Source organism: Periplaneta americana, chromosome 1, assembly GCF_040183065.1.
Source record: "Periplaneta americana isolate PAMFEO1 chromosome 1, P.americana_PAMFEO1_priV1, whole genome shotgun sequence".
Classification (NCBI taxonomy): domain Eukaryota; kingdom Metazoa; phylum Arthropoda; class Insecta; order Blattodea; family Blattidae; genus Periplaneta; species Periplaneta americana.
The window spans coordinates 40,592,471-40,611,882 of record NC_091117.1 but is presented as its reverse complement, the minus strand read 5'-3'; the positions used below and the strand labels follow the sequence as shown (position 1 = coordinate 40,611,882).

At 34.6% G+C, this 19,412-nt stretch overlaps 1 long non-coding RNA gene across 1 annotated transcript; it reads left to right on the top strand.

Annotated features, from left to right (window-relative positions):
* The first annotated feature begins 66 nt into the window (after positions 1-66).
* LOC138694797 (uncharacterized) lies at positions 67-9,138 on the top strand. The gene is made up of 2 exons (XR_011331015.1): positions 67-493; positions 8,505-9,138. It is a non-coding gene; the product is annotated as an uncharacterized lncRNA (long non-coding RNA).
* Positions 9,139-19,412: the final 10,274 nt, after the last annotated feature.

Genomic DNA, 19,412 nt, shown 5'->3' with positions numbered 1-19,412 from the left:
GTTAACGACCGCTCTGTCAGCTTAGTTCAATCCGTAAGCATAAATACTTTCAGAAATGTGTATTATCTTTCAGTCACCTTTTTAATATAATCGACTCTATGATATTCATTGACACGCATATATTATGGTAGTAAACTAGCTGACAGATGTCATCTAAACGAACCATATAAATCTGGCATCTGGCATATTTTAGTTACGCCTACTGGAGAGCTGTGCTATGATTAAAGAGGGCTTGTCTATCTGTGTCTGTTGCCTTGGCGAAAGTAATCATGGTGGGGAGTGATGTTGAAATATAGGAAACGGCATGTGGATTTCATTAAGTTTTAGTGTTTGATGTTGAGATAACGTCTAACCATAAAATATTAAGTTTCAAATTTTGTGATTTACGTAAAGATGATACAGTCAGTGTGGAAGTTTTTATGTTACTGGTACTTTCGTTACTTGATGGTAACAGAACTATACATGGTAGAAAGATGGGAACGAGCAGTGATCAGTATCCTTTAATCGTTCTTATGTTAATGCAACTGTTTATACATTAACGCTGATATTTTTGTTTTAATGGAAGAATTAAAAAATGTTTGTAGGTTTGTGTTTCAAAAAAGAAGTTCAACTACGGCATTCTTATCAGTATAGGTTAGGATTGAAGTAACAAATTTTAGTCCATTTCACATGATTATACAATTTACTAAGTTCTTAGGATTTCATATAGGCCTATAGTGTTACGGTACCTTATTCGTGTATTTTATTTACAAAGAACTCTAAACTAAAATATGTAGCCTATTTGAGAGATGGAAATAAGTCTGGCGTAATGACGAGGGACTGAATTGAAGTTAATAATTTTATGTTTTTGGTTTATACAGGTGATTCCAGAAAAATGTGAGGCTAAACTAGCGCTGAGGTAGTTCCCTTCATACTCCGGTTATACACCATGCATATACGACAGGTTAGGTTTGGTTAGTTTAGGCTTTTATTATGCCTTGCATATACTATTACTAACTGCATCTCCACCAAAAAAAGGAAAAGAAAAACTCATAGAATATCCAATTCAACAATTTTCACTTCCGAAATCACCGGAACTACCTCAGTGCTAATTTGAAAACAATCATTTTCTGCAGTTTTGAGTAAGGAAATGTTAAGATTAAGGAACACTAAATGTTCTATACGAGTCTCCTTTCAGGCTCCTTGCTGGAAGTGTTGTCATACCAATACGTCAGTGTCCTAATTACTGTAACATAGGCATATTACCTAGTTTTATACTACAAATAATCATTATTTATAGTAAGAATAGCGAAGGAAAGAAATGCTTAGTATAAGTAAAATATTTTATCTTCCCTATTATTGTGCATGATGATGATGATGATGATGATGATGATGATGATGATAATTCTTTAGAAAAGCTACATTGAAGAAGACACAATTTTCTTTTGCTTCACTGACTGACTTCTGTGAGATGTATAGGCCTATAATGATAAACACGTGGTTTTAGTTTACAGCCACAAATACGTTTAACATAAAAATCGTCAGCTACATATCTTTATATTCTAACCTCCCCCTTCCCCCACTTATTATTAAGGAACAAATGCACAATATCGGAGCTGCCAGATTTCATATATGCCAGTTACGCAACCAGTTAAAGTAAAAATAATTAAAAAAAAGGGAAGTGTTACAGTATATTGTACCTGGTGCTGTTTACAGTATGCAAGCTCTTCTATATTGCTGACTGCCTTAGCATTCGGTCTAACGAATATTCGATTTGTTTCTCACTCTTTATGGGTGAACAGCTCTGGATTACATTGAGTAATCCAGGAATTCCAAGAGCCCTTGCAAGGATGCGATTATCATCATTCATTTATTCATTCATTCAGTGTTCTGTTCAAGGGCAGATCTTTCACTGCAAACCCAGTTTTCTCCAATCTTTCCTATTTTCTGCCTACCTGATTATCATCGTTTACCCTTCAATTTATATTTCCTAGCTCCCTCTTTTATTCGTTCGTTCATTCATTCATACATCTATGTATTATAGTTAGGTATAGTCAAGAGCAACAACATACAGTGTGAAACTACAACCATTAGGAGTGTGAGAGTACTTTTCTTTTTGTTAATATAACATTCTATTTTCTTAAAAACTATTTCTGTATGAAATGATAAAGGATCTACTTAGAGAAATTAAGATAAATTTTATATGAACAAATACTATTTTGGAGGTACTATGCATTTTGGGTGTTTAAATTATAAACGTTATAATAGAATGTATGTACTTATTGCCCTTCTATTTTGTAAGTAGCCTAAATATAATTTATTCTGTTCTTGCATTTGTTTACATATCAGATTTCAGATTATGTATTATGCTTATTTCATTTAGTGTTACTGGTGTACATTTATTCATTTATACAGTGCGTTTGTAGCTCAGCCGGACTGTTCTGCAGCACTGATCGTCAATTGACGAGAAAATTTTATAGACACTTCAACCATTCATGCAAGTCGTGTAAAAACTAACAAGCATGCAATCAAGTCTGTACCAGACCAATTTCTGAACTTGGCTACGGACTAGAAGGTCCGGGGTTCGATCCCAGGTGGTGACAGGATTTTTTCTCGTTGCCAAACTTTCAGAACGGCCCCGAGGTTCACTCAGCCTCCTATAAAATTGAGTACCGGGTCCTTCCCGGGGGTAAAAGGCGGTTAGAGTGTAGTGCCGACCACACCACCTCATTCTAGTGCCGAGGTCATGGAAAGCATGGGGCTCTACCTCCATGCCCCCCCAAGTGCCTTCATGGCATGTTACGGGGATACCTTTACCTTTACCTTTAAAATAAATTCTTATTGTTGTGTTATATAATGCCATGGAATGGTCCAGCCGAGCTATGAAAGCACTATATATTAATCATGGAATTACCGTAAGTTCAATTAATAAAAAATGTAACTGTATTAAAGTGTCCAATAAATTGTAGGCTTGTTTCAAGCAAACACTTTCCATCTTGGAATAATTCTTCTCGGGCTCTCAGCCAGGCAAGTTAGATAGTTGCTTCCAAGCCTTTGACACTAGCTCTGCAATCTTTTTCAGGGATGAAGTGCCGTGGGACCATGTCTAGCCAGTATATAAGTGGTTAATAGGGCTTCCCGCTGCAGACCAATCAGGAGCTAGTTCCTAGTCTTGACCGTCTGCCATGTTCTGGTTGATCGAAGCATGTTGATTGCAGATTTCGACACTGTACTCGTCTGTATTCCCCCCATCTCTGTTGAAATGATTGCCATCTAGTTGGATTTTGATGACTTCCTTGACAACCAGGCCCCAATAACCTGATGCCTTGTTCAAGACAGTGGTGGCGTCAAAATCTATCTTGTGGACCATTTCCAGGCGGTATTGTGCTACTACCGGCTAGATATGGTCCCTTGGCACTTCATCCCTGAAGAAGATGGCAGAGCTAGTCACCAAAAACTTGGAAGCAGCTATCCAACTTACCTGGCTGAGAATTCAAAAAGAATTACGGAGTATTCCATATCCAATGCTGGGAAAGCCTCAAGTCCTACACTTTTCATCTTGATTAGATAAAGTAAATTTCCTTAAATTGTTACTACGTTTGTGTACTCAGAATATGTTAGAATTCGTGTATGATGAAGTGCGCCTAGTGTTCTATCTAGCCCACAAAACAAGTTTCCTTCAAAAATTTTATTCACATATAATTTTTTTTTCTTTCAGCAGTAGTTGGAAGTTAAAATTGTGTTGGCTTTATTTACTGATTATTCATTTGACGGATGTATATCATATAACCACTTGAAGTTCGAACATTCAGGTAGATGCTCAACCTTAACAGATGTTCTCTGGCTGGTCAAATATAAACCAGTTCTAATCCCTATTCTGCAGTTCTCTTATACACACAACATCTAAACTAGTCAATTAAGGTAAAATATTAACATAGAGTAACATTAGCATAGTGAAGTAATTGTTTATTTAAATAACTTAACAGTTCTTTAGTGATTTAGAATGTTGATTTGTTATTTATTGGTATGATGCGAGTTTTGTTGTTTCATTCAGCTTGCTTTGGAAAAAAACTTGCAACTTGAATAAGGATGATGCTGCTTGTTTTTGTATCTCCAGACTAATTGGCAGATTTCTTGTGTATAGTTAGAGGGCTGTAACTGATGTTGTATTCATTGCTGCATAAATTAGTCTTAAGTCATTATTTTTGGCTCTTTCAAGGTTTTCCAGTCTTGTTTTAGTGGCTATAACAGTAACTTCACTGATACATTTCATTATAGATTTGACATAGGTGTTATATGTGGGTGATATTCAGTATGCTGTGTACTGCCCCACTTTGCTCTTGCTAGCCTCTTGTTTGTTTTCTGTACTGTTTGTTAATGTGGTCTGCCCAGTTAAGGTTGTGTCAAAAAGTACTCCTAAATTGTATTGACATTCTTCTGTAACATTTGACTATCAATTTTCAAGCTGAAATCTTCACTGTTGTGGCATAATGAAAAGAATTGTTATACAGGTTTTGATTTGATGATCATGTTTTTCTTTATTGCTCATGGGTTATATACCTTTAAGGAGTGATTCATAATTTTTCTCCAGGGTTCTTTGTTATTTTTTGCTGATGTCCATTAGATTAGATTACATAGGATCAGGTGTAATTCCCTAACATTGAAACAGTGAAGATCCATTGTACATATATTATTACTCATTTTCTTTGGTTCTAATTGAACATATATCTTTCCTTCATATTAGGCTCAAGAGTCTGTTCACCAGATTCTTTTCTGGAAGATCCTCCTTAGGATTAATAATTCCCAGGAGTTCATATATCCCCCCAACTAATGTTTCACATTTGAAGGTTATGTGAGAGGCTGTTTCATTCTTTTTTTTCAGCCTCTTTGGGAGCCCTTTGATATACATGTTGGAGACTGCTTCATGTAGAAGGTCAATTCTGGATTGCTTATACTTTGATTCTGCCTCGTCCCACTCTGACCCATCTCTTTGCTAGAAACCTGCCAAACCAGCTGAGCATATTTCTCCTCACTTCATATCTCTTGCGTTTCTCCATTAGCTTGCTTCTTCAGAAAGTATTATAAGTACCTTTAAAATCTATACCAGCTTGTTCTTCAATTAGTAGTTTCTAATTTTCTGTGAACCATTTTAGTGTTGCTGATGTCATTTTTTTTTTTTTTTCAAAGATTTTTGCAAGTATCGAAGTAAAAGCTATTGATCATAATGACTCTATTTCTTACTGCTGGTTTTTATGGTTTTAATAATGGTATGATTATTGAATGTACTGAATATAGCAAGGTTTATTTTACTACACGATACAATTGAAGCAAATGCGGAAAGGCAAAATACTATGTAATTTTGAACACTACTGAAACTGAACAATTTCAAAATGGGAGAAGAAATGATAAATACATAATGGAGGTATGTTTGCTACATTTTCAGAAGTTCGCCCTCATCTGTAAAATGAACTTTGTGTATATGTTGCCAAAAATAGGGAAGCTAAGGCTTATATTGGGCTGTAGACATGATGACGATCTTAATATGAGGAATTATATGAAGATTTAAATTATATCTTCCATTATCTAAAAAAAGGGGTTATTTCTACGTTTAAAAATCATGTTAAAAATGCTTACTGGTACTTCTGTGCACAACAAAACTTTAAAATAACACCCTTGATACGATATTAACAAATATTCTGAGAAGCAACATGGATTATATATATCGAAGTTAGTTTTTTTTTCTGTAATACTTTGTATTACCTTCATAATCCATGTTACTTCACAAAGTATTTGTTAATATCGTATGAAGGATATTATTTTAAAGTTTCATTGCTTATGAAAGTAAGCAGTTTTGTTAACCTGATTTTTAAATGTAGAAATGGAAGATATAATTTAAATCTTCATATAATTCCTCACATTTTTGTATTTTATAGTGAACGAAGTTGTGTGTCTGAAACAGAACATAATTTTAAAATGCACTGTCTGTAAGCTAGTTACGTGACTTGTATCTTATCTTATCATAAGCTGTTTCATTTATACTTGGAAGCCCCAGAGAAACAGTTATGAGCAGAGTGATATTAGCCTACCTTATCAGAAGATTTGGCATTGAATCCGTAATTTAAATAAATTTATCTTAATGCTATGCTCTTCTAATATTGTAAAGTAACATTTAAAGTATACCTAGTTAAAATGTCAGTTATTCTACTCCGAAGTTCGTTGAGGGAAATTGAATGCCCTTGAATTAATTTGTTTACTGTAATAACTTTCTAGTACATGACTACCATAAAATTATATGAAGTCTTGAGATACTGAAAGTGGTTGTTGTGAACTTGTAGGAAATTCTTCACTTTCAGGATATTAATATACTAGAGTGAGTTGTCTCGTTTTAATTCATCCTAGTAAATTCGCTGATTTAATTCTGAAATTTTTATTTAAGGTAGATTTAGGAATAACACACAAACTCTCTTTTCCTATGCCCTTCTCCTCCTCTCCCACAATTCTCGCGATTACTCTTAAGTTTTATTATCTTGCTTAAATGTATAAAATTTAAATTTTGTTTCTATCTATGGCTAAGTCTCTGCAAACATTAGGCCTCGCTACTTTTTGATATTACAAAAATGTTTATTTTATGTCAGAATACCGACAAGTCCTGTTGTTAATTTAAAAGTCTATGATTCTGACAAGTCCTATTGTTGATCTGAAAGGGTTTTGTTTCTGACAAGTCCTGTTGTTAATCTAAAAGGTCTCTGACTGATAAGTCCTGTCATTAATGTAAAAGGGCTATGACTCGGATAAGATTTGTTGTTAATCTAAAAGGGCTGTGACTGACAATCCTGTTGTTAATACAAAAGATCTGTGACTTTTACAAGTCCTGTTCTTAATGTAAAAGGGCTGTGATTCTTGACTAGTCCTGTTGTTGATCTAAAAGGGCTGTGACTGACAAGTCCTGTTGTGATCTAAAAGGGCTGTGACTCTGACAAGTCCTGTTGTTAATCTAGAAAAAACCTGTGACTCTGACAAACTGTGACTCTCTGACAAGTTCTGTTCTTAATCTAAAAGAGCTGTGACTCTTAAAAAGTTCTGTTATGTAAAAGGACTGTGACCCTAACAAGTTCTGTTAATGTAAAAGGATCATGACTCTGAGAGTCCTGTTGTTGATCTAGAAGGACTGTGACTCTGACACGTCCTGTTGTTAGCTAAAAGGTCTGTGACTGACTAGTTTTGTTCTTAATCTATAAGGGCTGTGACTCTAACAAGTCTTGTTAATGTAAAGTGACCGTGACTGACGAGTCCTGTTGTTGATTTAAAAAGGCTGTGTCTCAGACAAGTCCTCTTGTTGATTTAAAATGGCTGTGACTCTGACAAGTTCTTTACAAGTCCTTTTTTTTTATGTAAAAGGGCTGCGACTTCTACAAGTCCTGTTGTTAATCTAAAAGGGCTGTGACTTTTACAAGTCCTGTTTTTTTATGTAAAAGGGCTGTGACTCTAACAAGTTCTGTTGTTAATCTAAAAGGGCTGTGACTTTTACAAGTCCTGTTTTTTATGTAAAAGGGCAGCGACTCTGACAAGTCCTGTTGTTAATCTAAAAGGGCTGTGACTTTTACAAGTCCTGTTTTTTATGTAAAAGGGCTGCGACTTCTACAAGTCCTGTTGTTAATCTAAAAGAGCTGTGACTTTTACAAGTCCTGTTTTTTATGTAAAAGGGCTGCGACTCCGACAAGTCCTGTTTTTTATGTAAAAGGGCTGTGACTTTTACAAATCCTGTTTTTTTATGTAGAAGGTCTGCGACTCTGACAAGTCCTGTTGTTAATCTAAAAGGGCTGTGACTTCTACAAGTCCTGTTTTTTTATGTAAAAGGGCTGCGACTCTGACAAGTCCTGTTGTTAATCTAAAAGGGCAGTGACTTTTACAAGTCCTGTTTTTTATGTAAAAGGGCTGTGACTTCTACAAGTCCTGTTTTTTATGTAAAAGGGCTGCGACTCTGACAAGTCCTGTTGTTAATCTAAAAGGGCTGTGACTTTTACAAGTCCTGTTTTTTATGTAAAAGGGCTGCGACTTCTACAAGTCCTGTTGTTAATCTAAAAGGGCTGTGACTTTTACAAGTCCTGTTTTTATGTAAAAGGGCTGCGACTCTGACAAGTTCTGTTTTTTATGTAAAAGGGCTGTGACTTTTACAAATCCTGTTTTTTTATGTAAAAGGGCTGCGACTCTGACAAGTCCTGTTGTTAATCTAAAAGGGCTGTGACTTCTACAAGTCCTGTTTTTTTATGTAAAAGGGCTGTGACTTCTACAAGTCCTGTTTTTTTATGTGAAAGGGCTGTGACTCTGACACGTCCTATTGTACATCTTAAAGGGCTATGACTTTGGCGGGTCCAGTTATATACAGACAATCGTGATTTACCTAGCAACTCAAAGACAAATAAGTAGTGTATTTATAGGAAAATACTTTTGACACGACCTAGTATATATTCAGTTGAACCAAAATTTGTGATGTTGATGCTCAATTTTCCTTAACTATGATTCAGATGTTGTATTTCTAATACTGTTTCTCATGCTATCCTACTTCAACTATGCCGTAATTTTGTATGCAACATCCTCAGTAGTTAGATATACATTAATATAGCAGGCCATCACCCGTCACGCAGCAGTCACAGAATCACCAATATCAAGCACACAATATACATCTGCAAATATTTTGCAATGAAACGGACCAGCAGCTCTACAGTTGTTATACTTATGACAATATTTTAATTGCAAGTCTTTTTGAATAAATGAAAGTAATTTAATTTTCTTTATATAAATATAAAAAATGCTTATGGTAAATTTTAAGACTGTTACATTCCTTGTTTCATTGTGAATCAAAAGATAATCGAGTACAATCTCTATTGCATTTTAATAGGATAATTTAAAGCTGTTTTCATGTCGTTTGTTAACTGTATGGCTCAGTGAAACATGTATACAAAATACTGTATAATACATCTATGGCTTACCATAAAAGTTTGATTGTTTATCCTTCTCCATACTTAGATTTCATCTTTACAGGTTTATAATTTTACTTATTCAGACACGATTTATTTATTTATGTATGGTTTTGGTAATATAATGCAATGGAGATCCTGAGAACATGTCAGAAAAAATAAATGCACAGTTTATATAACAGTTTGTGTGATATTAAATTAATGATTCCTAAAGTTTGCTGCTGTCAATAACGTACTTGTCCCAACAAAGCTGTCTGTAGTTTGATTCCCGGAATGGGTAGAAATTTATCTTCATTCCATGGAATTGGGTATTTATAGCTTGATTTGTGCATATCCTCTGATGACTCTACAGTGGTCTGCATCACACCAATCTCATGGCCAGCAGGGCCCCCAATGTGAATATGTCTAATGTTGATCAAATCCCCTCTCCTACGTCACTGTGGTTTCTAGGACTGCATAAGAGTAAAAGAGAGAAAGAAAAAATATGAAACTTGATATTAATGAGTAATTTTTCACACTGGTGTCACAGATAGTAAAAGAACAGTGGCGTAGCTTGACTTTTGAAACAAGGGAAGCAATGAAGATTAAGTTAGTAATATTTAGTCTTAAAGTTAATTGAAGATAAGTATATAATTTCACACAAATAATTACGAACCTTAGAGTTTGAGTAAGTAAAAGCAATACTCTGCTAGACTAGATGGCATTTCGGAAGGCGGTCAGCTGCTACATGTGCTGTAGCATTTCTGGTATGTGACGTCACAAACTTGTACAGTAGAACTAATCAGAATCAGTCTGTAACAAGTACTTCCAGAGTTCGTTTGTTCACGTGTGAGTGTTTCAATACATTGAATAAGTAAAACTAACATTTACTGTGTATGTGTAAGATAAATAAATGGAAGAAGAGACTGTAAAAAGACAAGTATTGCACAGGCAGGCACGGAAAATAGTGTTTAAGGTGTATAATTATTTTAAAAATGTTGACGAGCAGAACGCTGCCGGCCATCTTGATGCTGATTGCAACGTTGCCAACACGCAAGAAACGACTGTAGAAGCATGTGGTGTGGGATTGAGAACCGTGCAAAGAATATTGTTAGTGAAGGAAAGAGGGTTTGTTTGGTGTCATGCTTACAGTAATCAACAGCTAAGGTCATTATTGTCTTTTGATAACTTAAATTCTCTCCTGCACTATTTGTATTGCACGTGCTCGTGAAGTACGATGTGGCAATGTTGTGTGCTGCCTTGTCCTCTCTATCTGTCTCTCTCTATGCAAATGCTAGCAGACTACTGCCTTCCGAATTGCCGTCGACTCTAACAGTCTTACCTTGTTGTTATAATGTAGTGTACTTACTTATGACTTTAAGGAACCCGAAGGTTCATTGCCACCCTCACATAAGCCCGCCATCGGTCCCTATCCTGAGCAAGATTAATCCAGTCTACCATCATATCCCACCTTCCTTATAATGTAGTGTATTATGTTTAAATGTTTTGTTTAAAAGTTAGATAGGCCTACATTTCTTTCCAGTTATTATGTCATAAATAGTCATTGCAATATCCATCGAAATGAATAAATGAGTTTTCTTATAATGTAGTAGTTACGTATGTAGTTTCTTACTAGGTTCTTTAATGCAGTATAATATCAATACATCATTAATATTTTTATTATTTTTGTAATATACATATAGCCTATTTTCAAATACATATATGAATATTTTAATTAAAATGAGATATATAATTTTAGTTTTATTTATTAACGTGGAATGTTCAAGTGGTCACCTATTTGGGAAGAAAGTCTGTTGCCATTTCTGTAACACTCTACACGCCTATTGCTCCTTAGTGGAAGCATGCCGATACAACCCTCAACATATCATTGTTCCTTAGCAGCAGCGGACTGATGCAACCCCCAACAACCGAACTTTCGAGACATTATAAGGAGACAATAGAGATGTTTTCCAGGAGAAACTTAAAAACCCCAAGCCACCAGTTTCACCAACATTCCGGGACTCTCAAAAGTAAAATGTCCAAATTCCTCTTTAGAGTCAATGAACTCGTACCTTCAATGAATTTGATAAGCTAAAACAAAATAAGTAGTTCCTATTCCACCTTTTCTCATCCTTTCTAATGGAAGTCTTTTCAGCGTTGCCGTGTCCTTTTATATATGTGTAAATTAATGTTCTAAATGGTTTTCATTCATCCGTCAATTTTGCTGTCTACTTAATTTCTTCTCTTTTTGGGACTTCATGGGATTTCATCATACAAAACAATATTAACTGACGGAAGGTTTAATTTTTCGCCAGAAAATATAGAAAAGTTACTTACCTTGTATTGTAGCTAATGTAAGAATTTATTTTTTTCTCTCTTTTTTTTTTTTTTTTTGTAAAAAAAATTGAGTTACCCAGTTCTTACATTCAGGTAAGGATGTGATGGTGCTGAAAAAATTAGTTAATTATGTAGATTTACTGTATTTTATTTGATCACGTTTAATATAGGCAAAACTATTGATCTCTGAAGGCTTATTTTATAAATAATGATGTAAAGATCCTCAAAATGGTTTTAGTATTGAAATATTGAATATTTTCATACGTTTCCAAAATAAATTCCCCCCCCCCTTTTTTTTAGCAACATTTTCTTCATATTGTGCTGGTCTCTAGTAATGAGTAAATAGCATTGGAAGCATTACGAAGTCAATTTCAAGAGCCTTTCTATATTTTTTTGAGGAATGGAAGGGTGTGGTGCAAATGTCCACTGAAGTCCCTCTTCTGGTTTTACCCCTCACTACATTCTGAGTACTCAAAGATCTTCCTAACAAATTCGAAGAAACTGTGGAAGAGACGAAGCTCAAGGCCTGACTTCATTAAATTCCTTCTAGTATAGCTATAAATATGGTGACGAGGTTACTGACGAAGTCTTGTCAACTGAAGAGACCTGCAGTGGAGGATATCATTGATGATCTCTTGTGTAAGCAATGTGGGAATAAAGAAAAAACTTCCTTCAATATTCTGACCCAGTGCCAAAAACTGCATACATCTGGTTCAAATGTAACTGTTCTTTGGCCCTTAGAGATTCATTAATTTAGTCAGGAGTCTGAAGACTGGTTAGAACCTCAGGAATTATTCATGACACAACTAAGCCAGGAGATAATAGGGTAGGGTGGCCATTTCCTTTCTTCCTTCATTGCATACTAATAACCAGGGAAAGGATTTATATGTAAATACATATTTACTTATAAAGCTAATATAATTTATATTTTGCATTATCTTTATGTTTCACAATGTGTAGGGTTGAAAAATCCTACTTTTATTTTCCATATTTTTCCATATTTTAGAGTTTAGTACATATTTTCGTTAATTTCCATATATTTTCCATATTTCATATAAAACAGTCCATATTATATTAGGTTTAACAATAAAACAAAACAAAATTCCATTAACTTTTAAAAATACATTTCAACAATAGAGATTTAAACACATGTTCAGTAATCCCTTTAACATCAGAGTTATTTGAAAATTAGCAGTCCTATCAACAATGGGTAAGTTACAAAACTGTATTAATTTAATTTAAAATTTTTAACAGACTTCAGTTGTGCAGCTCAACAGTTAAATGCCAGTCAGAGTACACATAGGTTCAGTTTTGTAAATCATACTATAAAGACGGTAAATATGCCAAAAGTACGTCATTCAGTCAATTTAAAATCAAAACTAACAAGTTACATTTCAGAATTTAAAGAAGATGGTTTATCAACTGACAATAAAATATTATTTTGTAATTTGTGTCAGTGTGCAGTATCATCTACACAAAAGTTCCTGGTGCAACAACACATTACAACTAGTAAACATCAGGCCAACAAACAACTAAATTCCAAGCAGAGACAATTGTTTTTAACACAACCAACAACATCGAATGTAAGATCTGAGTTTAACATCGACCTGTGCCGTTCTCTCATCTCTGCTGATATTCCTCTCTACAAACTAAAGAATAAGGTCTTCAGGGAATTCCTTGAAAAATATACTCAACATACAATCCCGGATGAGTCAACACTTAGGAAGACGTATGCTCCATCCATCTACGATGAGACAATACAGAAGATAAGAGATGAAATTAAAGATAGTTCAATTTGGGTTTCCATTGATGAGACTCCCGACAAAGAAGGTAGACTTGTTGGTAATGTAGTTATCGGTTTGTTAAGTGAACAATATTCTGAACGAATTCTTTTACATTGTGATGTTCTAGAAAAGTGCAATAACAAAACTATAGTTAAACTGTTCAACGAAGCTATGGGTATCCTGTGGCCAAAGGGTATTATGTACGATAATGTGTTATTCTTTATTAGCGATGCTGCCCCTTATATGGTCAAAGCTGGACAAGCATTATCTGTTGTATATCCTAAATTGACTCATTTTACTTGTGTGGCGCATGCATTTCATCGTGTGGCAGAAGTGGTCAGAGACAATTTCCCTAAAGTAGATTTGTTGATTTCATCAGTGAAAAAAGTATTTCTCAAAGCTCCCAGTAGAGTTAACGTGTTGAAAGAAATGTACCCTGAAATTCCATTGCCACCAAAGCCAATTTTAACTAGATGGGGTACATGGCTAGAAGCAGTTGAATATTATGCCGAACATATAGACTCTATTAACAATGTTCTCCTTGCATTGGACTCTGAAGATGCAGTCTCAATTGATACTGCGAAAACAGTTACCTGTGACATAAGTGTGAAGAATGACTTAGCTCACATTCAGCATACATTTTCATGCATCATAAAAACGCTCAAAAGTCTCCAAAATAGGCACCTTTCACTATCTGAAAGTTTTGAAATTATAAATAGTACTGTGGAACAACTGAATCGTGGTAGAGGTAAAGTTGCAGATGCAGTAAGAGCTAAGGTGGACACTGTACTTTCAAAAAACCCTGGATATGAAGAACTACAAAAGGTTGTTGCTGTGATGAGTGGTGAATCAACAGTGAAGATTAACTTGGACTTATCCCCAGCAGACATTGTGAAATTGAATTATGTACCAGTTACTTCTTGTGACGTCGAACGCTCTTTTAGTCAGTATAAATCTATCCTCAGAGACAATAGAAGAAGATTCACTTTTCAGCACTTGAAAGAAATGTTTGTAACCTATTGTTATGGTAACAGACAATAAAAATTGTGTTTTGTTGAAACTACATTGGAAGATAAGGTACGTCCATTATATTTTTTGTTTAGTTTGATTAAAATGTACCAATATTTAACGTACATAGTCATTTTTTTATAATTTTAAGTCCATATTTAATTCCATATTTTGGTAAAAATCCATATTTAATTCCATATTTTGGTAAAAATAACTACATATATATTTACATATTTCATATATTTTTAGTCCATATAAATCCGTTCCCTGCTAATAACACTAATCAGACTTGAGATGTAGGCAACAATTTTTATTATTTCTCCTCAGATACACATCGTCAAGTGAGATGTACTGCCTGATAATAGATGTTAGCCAAAACCTCATTCAGAGGGTTTAAGGTTTGTAAGGAAATTAAATCAAATCAACCAATACAGTACAACCCCGTTTATCCAAAATAAAGGAGGCGCAGCCATTTCAGATAATCAATGAGGAATATTTCGGTAATTTGCAGGAATATTCCAAAAGTTTGGATTTACATTTAACCCAATCAGATTAATACTCCTCCATAATCGAAAGCAAGATTGCACTATTTTTCACACATCTCAGATCTTCTAACTTATCCTTTATGGATGCAACAACACATTTTCTTTTACTCGACATCGCACTCATGTAACTAAAAAATAAGACATAGCCTACCAATAACTGCAATACAATTACAATGAATGAGAAATTGGAAACTTACCTGAAATGGATACACCATAATCCTGTAATTCTCGAATAGGTGGGAAAAGGGGTGGGGGCAAAAAGTGCAGCTCACTTAACAGGACTGGCCACGTCCGGTTACTATACAAAACAAGTGGAAGGAGGTGGAAAGCAGATGTGACATTTGATGAAGGATGGATAGAACAGAGAAAAATTCTCTCCGGCACAGGGACTCGAACCCGGGTTTTCAGCTCTACGTGCTGATGCTTTAGCCACTAAGCCACACTGGATTCTAGTCCCAATGTCGGATCGAATCCCCTCAGTTTAAGTTCTATCTCTCAGTTTTCCCTATGGTGTCCTATCCTCATGTACCGGTACTGTGTCACAGAATATGTGACAGTGGCACTATGTACAGAGGTACACTCATTACGAGTGACTAAGTGGCTGGGATCCAATGGGATGAGCGCTATCTTGAATCACTGATTACTTACGCATATATTATTATGATGTACATACGATATTTCTGTGCAGGAATTCTGTTTTACCATATGATGGATGGATAGAACAGAAAAATTCTCTCCAGCACTAGGATTATCCATCCATCATATGTTAACGCAGAATTTCTGCACGGAAATAGGATATGAATTTCGATACATCATAATATGATATGCGTAAGTAATCACTTAGTAATTCAAGACGGCGCTCATCCCATCGGATCCCAACCACTTAGTCACTCATCTGTAAGGTAGCAAAGGAACTTACAAAATAAATAGAGAGGAAATAAAACGACAATGAATTAAGGAAACTGTTTTATTTCGTAACTTTCAAGTATTGTATCTGACATAAGAGTATGAAGGAAGTAACAACACTGGTTTATATTTCAGTGTTCTTGAGTTAGACCCCATTTCCCACATTAAAGATGGGAGCAGCTATAGCACTGACTGTACATTAAAATCACAAAAAGAAAAAATGAAGAGGAAAACCCTTATCTGCAGGAAAGGTCAATGGAACAATGTACTGCATTGATCCACTTAAAGTAAAGAAAGGTTGGAAAAGAGAGAAAAAAAAAAAAGACAAACTCCCTATTCCTCTAACCAACATATCCTTTCATAGCTACATAACTATTGATTGCTACACTTCGGGCAATGCTGCCGTTACAATATTAATTCGACAAAATTAGCTCATTGGAAGATTAACATATGACACAAAATTAAAGTACTAACATGTTCTGATTTTAAGTAAACAGATTTTCTCGCATTCTTCCATGTTTGTAAACACACATTAGTAACATTATTTCTTATGGCACTTTTTCATTTATAAAATAAATTCTCTTATTTGTCAACAGCACTTAGGTCAATGCATTCCAAACTGCATAACAACACATAGTCATTATTTCACATCTTCCGAAATATATATTAGTTGTTGAATAGTGTGGTCTGATAGTAAAACCCAGTGAAGTTTTATGTTCTAGCCCTCCAGTCACTGTTTATTTAAAATTATTGCCATTTTAATTAACTATAAATTGTCATTTTCTGTTTAAAGTAGAAAAATTACACTAGATCTACTTAATATGCAACCAAATCATGTATTTTTGGGAATAACATGGCTATAAAGTCAGTGGAATAACATTAGAGCTGTCAACTCTCCATATTTCCTAGAATCTTCCATATCTTACATTATTTTATTGCAATCTTACATCTATTATTTCTTGTTCCTCCCACATTCTTTGCATCATCTCAAATAATAATTGCTACCGGTACTAAATGTTACTATTATCTTATATTAGAAATCTATATTTCAAAGTTTTACAAATTAATAGGCAAAGAGTGATGCAAACTTACGGACTGCATGTCACGGCAGACACATGTCTGATTTTAAGACTGATATTAATTATTCTTCACCTTATAAATTATTATAAAACTGTGAAATTTTTAATGTAAAATTACCAAACTTACAGTATGTCTTAACTTATCAATAGTGTAAGTGAAATTTTGTGAATTATGTAGATTTCTTGATCTTATTTCTTTAAAAAAAAAAAAAAAAAAGTTGAAAAAAGAAAATGTTGGCAACTCTAATGATAATGGATGGGGAAACCAGTTTTCACTGAGAACCTGCCCCTGGCCACTTTGTCAACCACAAAATCTCACAGTATCTTGTCAGCAATTTAAACCTAGGATATATATTATAATAAATCCAATGTAAAATGCACCACTTCCCCACATATTTTCATTGTCAACAATAAAATCGATATTTTATGGAACTCTTTCATTCATAGTTTTCTGCCTACAGGCGAGTCCTTCACTGTAAACCCATTATTCTCAAAAAATTCCCTCTTTTCCACCTTCCTGTTAGTCTCTGCATACGATCCATATATACAGTATCTTAATGTTATCTGATTTCTTCCCCGAATTTTTTTCCCCATTCACCATTTCTTCCAGTGCATCCCTCAGTAGGCAGCTTTTCTTAGCCAGTGACTCAGCCAATTCCTCTTTCTAGCACAGCTTCATTTTTTATTTTGTCTGTCCACTACATATGCCCCATATCCACATTTCAAATGCTTCCAGTTGTTTCTCTTCACTTCCATTTTAATATCCATGTTTCCACCCAAACAATGCCTCATTCCACACAAAGCATTTTACTATTCTAAGATGCGTTTAAAATTTTCCATCCCTGGTTTCTTTCCAATTCTTTTCTTTTCACAAACTCACAATCATCTTGCTAAATAATCATTGCATGAAAAATGCAGACTCATTTATTATTTACAGTTATTTGTCTGCTTGATTACTCCATCCTTGCTCAATGGTACAAGAGTTTCTGAATTCAAGGAATTACAATTCTAAAGAGAAGTCTCTTAGAAACATGACGTAGGATGTTACTTATAAAGATTTTCTTACAATAATGGAAGAGGGAGAGATTACAAAGAATTTCATTAAGGGCTAATTTTCAGCAAATTCCTTTCTTCTCAAATATTAATTGAAGGACTTCCAATGAAATACCATTATGGAAGTATACATTTTTATGTACAAGCATGATTTGCAATTACTCATTATTGAATCTAAGAGAAAAAACTGCAAAATACAACCAGTAATAACAGAAAGATTCCTCACATCAATATATATTCCTCCTTAAAGGGGAACAAAACAAAAAAAAATATATTTTAAATGAATGTAGGTGCTCGTCCTTCAAAGCAACAATGCAATAGTTTTTGCTTCCAGCTCACCACCATTTTCACAGGAGAGTGTTTCTTAGAAATAGTATGACGTTACTTTGCCAAGTGGTCGCGTAGCTGTAGCAGTAAGGCACATATCACAGTGAGTTCCTTCCTCATTCGTTAAAATGTCTCAATGTGCAGTTCATGGATGTTCCAACATTTCTGGAAATAAAGGCAAGGACAGACAGGAGAGAAAATTCTTCTACTCATTTCCTAAGAGAGATCGCTCTCCAAAGCAGCACTTGGCCTGGGTGCAGTTTTGCAAGAGAAAACATTTCATCCCAACATCTAATGCATGACCATTTTTTACCATCTGATTACGATGAATCTGAGGTTATGAAGTGTAAAATAATGCCTGATAAAAGAAAAGGACCTACCCTTAAATATGGAATAATACCAACTGTAAAAGATGTAAATATATTGAAAGTTAAAGAAAAGAAACCACGAAATTTACTATATGAGACGAAAGAGGGGAAGAAGATTGTTTCTACGCTTCTTCAAACACCTTGTATAGTAGTGGCAAAAAACCCGGACTGACTCTTGTAGCCAATTTCAGAGCCTTATTCACTCCAGAGCCACAATAGACTGGTAACTAAGACTTTCGTGGTTCGAATCCTGCCTGGGAAGGAAACTTTTTTTTTTTGTTTGTTCCTTATTCAAATATATTCCCAATACTTTTGGATTGCAGCGATATTTTACTACTTAATTAACTTATTATTCCCAGAACATGAATTTTACCAGCTTATTTTCTAATGGCTTTCGAAATGGGCTACATCAGCAGTCGAAACTACAACAGTTTCAATAGATTACTCGCTATCTTGTGAATGCAGGCATGGAATGCACAGTAGCTCATTTCAGGGACCTTGATTATTCCGTCAGTCCAGTTTTTTGCCGTGGTGACGTGATAGTTAATGAGTAAATTTCATCCCAAGATCCGGAAGAAACATTTAATATGGATAAAGAAGTTCAGGGCGAAATGGGAACTGAAATATTTAGAAAATTATGTATCGACAAAACTTTTGACAATAGTAATGAAGGAAGTTATGAACCGAGTGAGAACTCCAAAAGTGATTGTGACTTCGAAGAAAATGATAGCGAAGACATAAACAAAGAAACTTGTATTGAATTTTATGGAGTTGTTTTGATAAACTATTTAAATTTTGTTTGCATTGTCATCACCTGTTATAAAAGTGAGTTGTTACAATAAAGGGCAATGTTGTGTATTAAGACTATTTGTGAAGAGGTTCATAATGTACAGTGGTATTCACAGGAAATGCAACGTCGACGTCCAAGAGCCAATGTTAGTAATAATAGCTGAAAGAAAGAATACTGAAACAAAATCAAATTATTCTATAGTCTTTTACGAAGATTTATGATCATTCATTGACAATAAAACCCGATGATGACAGATAATTCATTCCTCAAATGGATGAT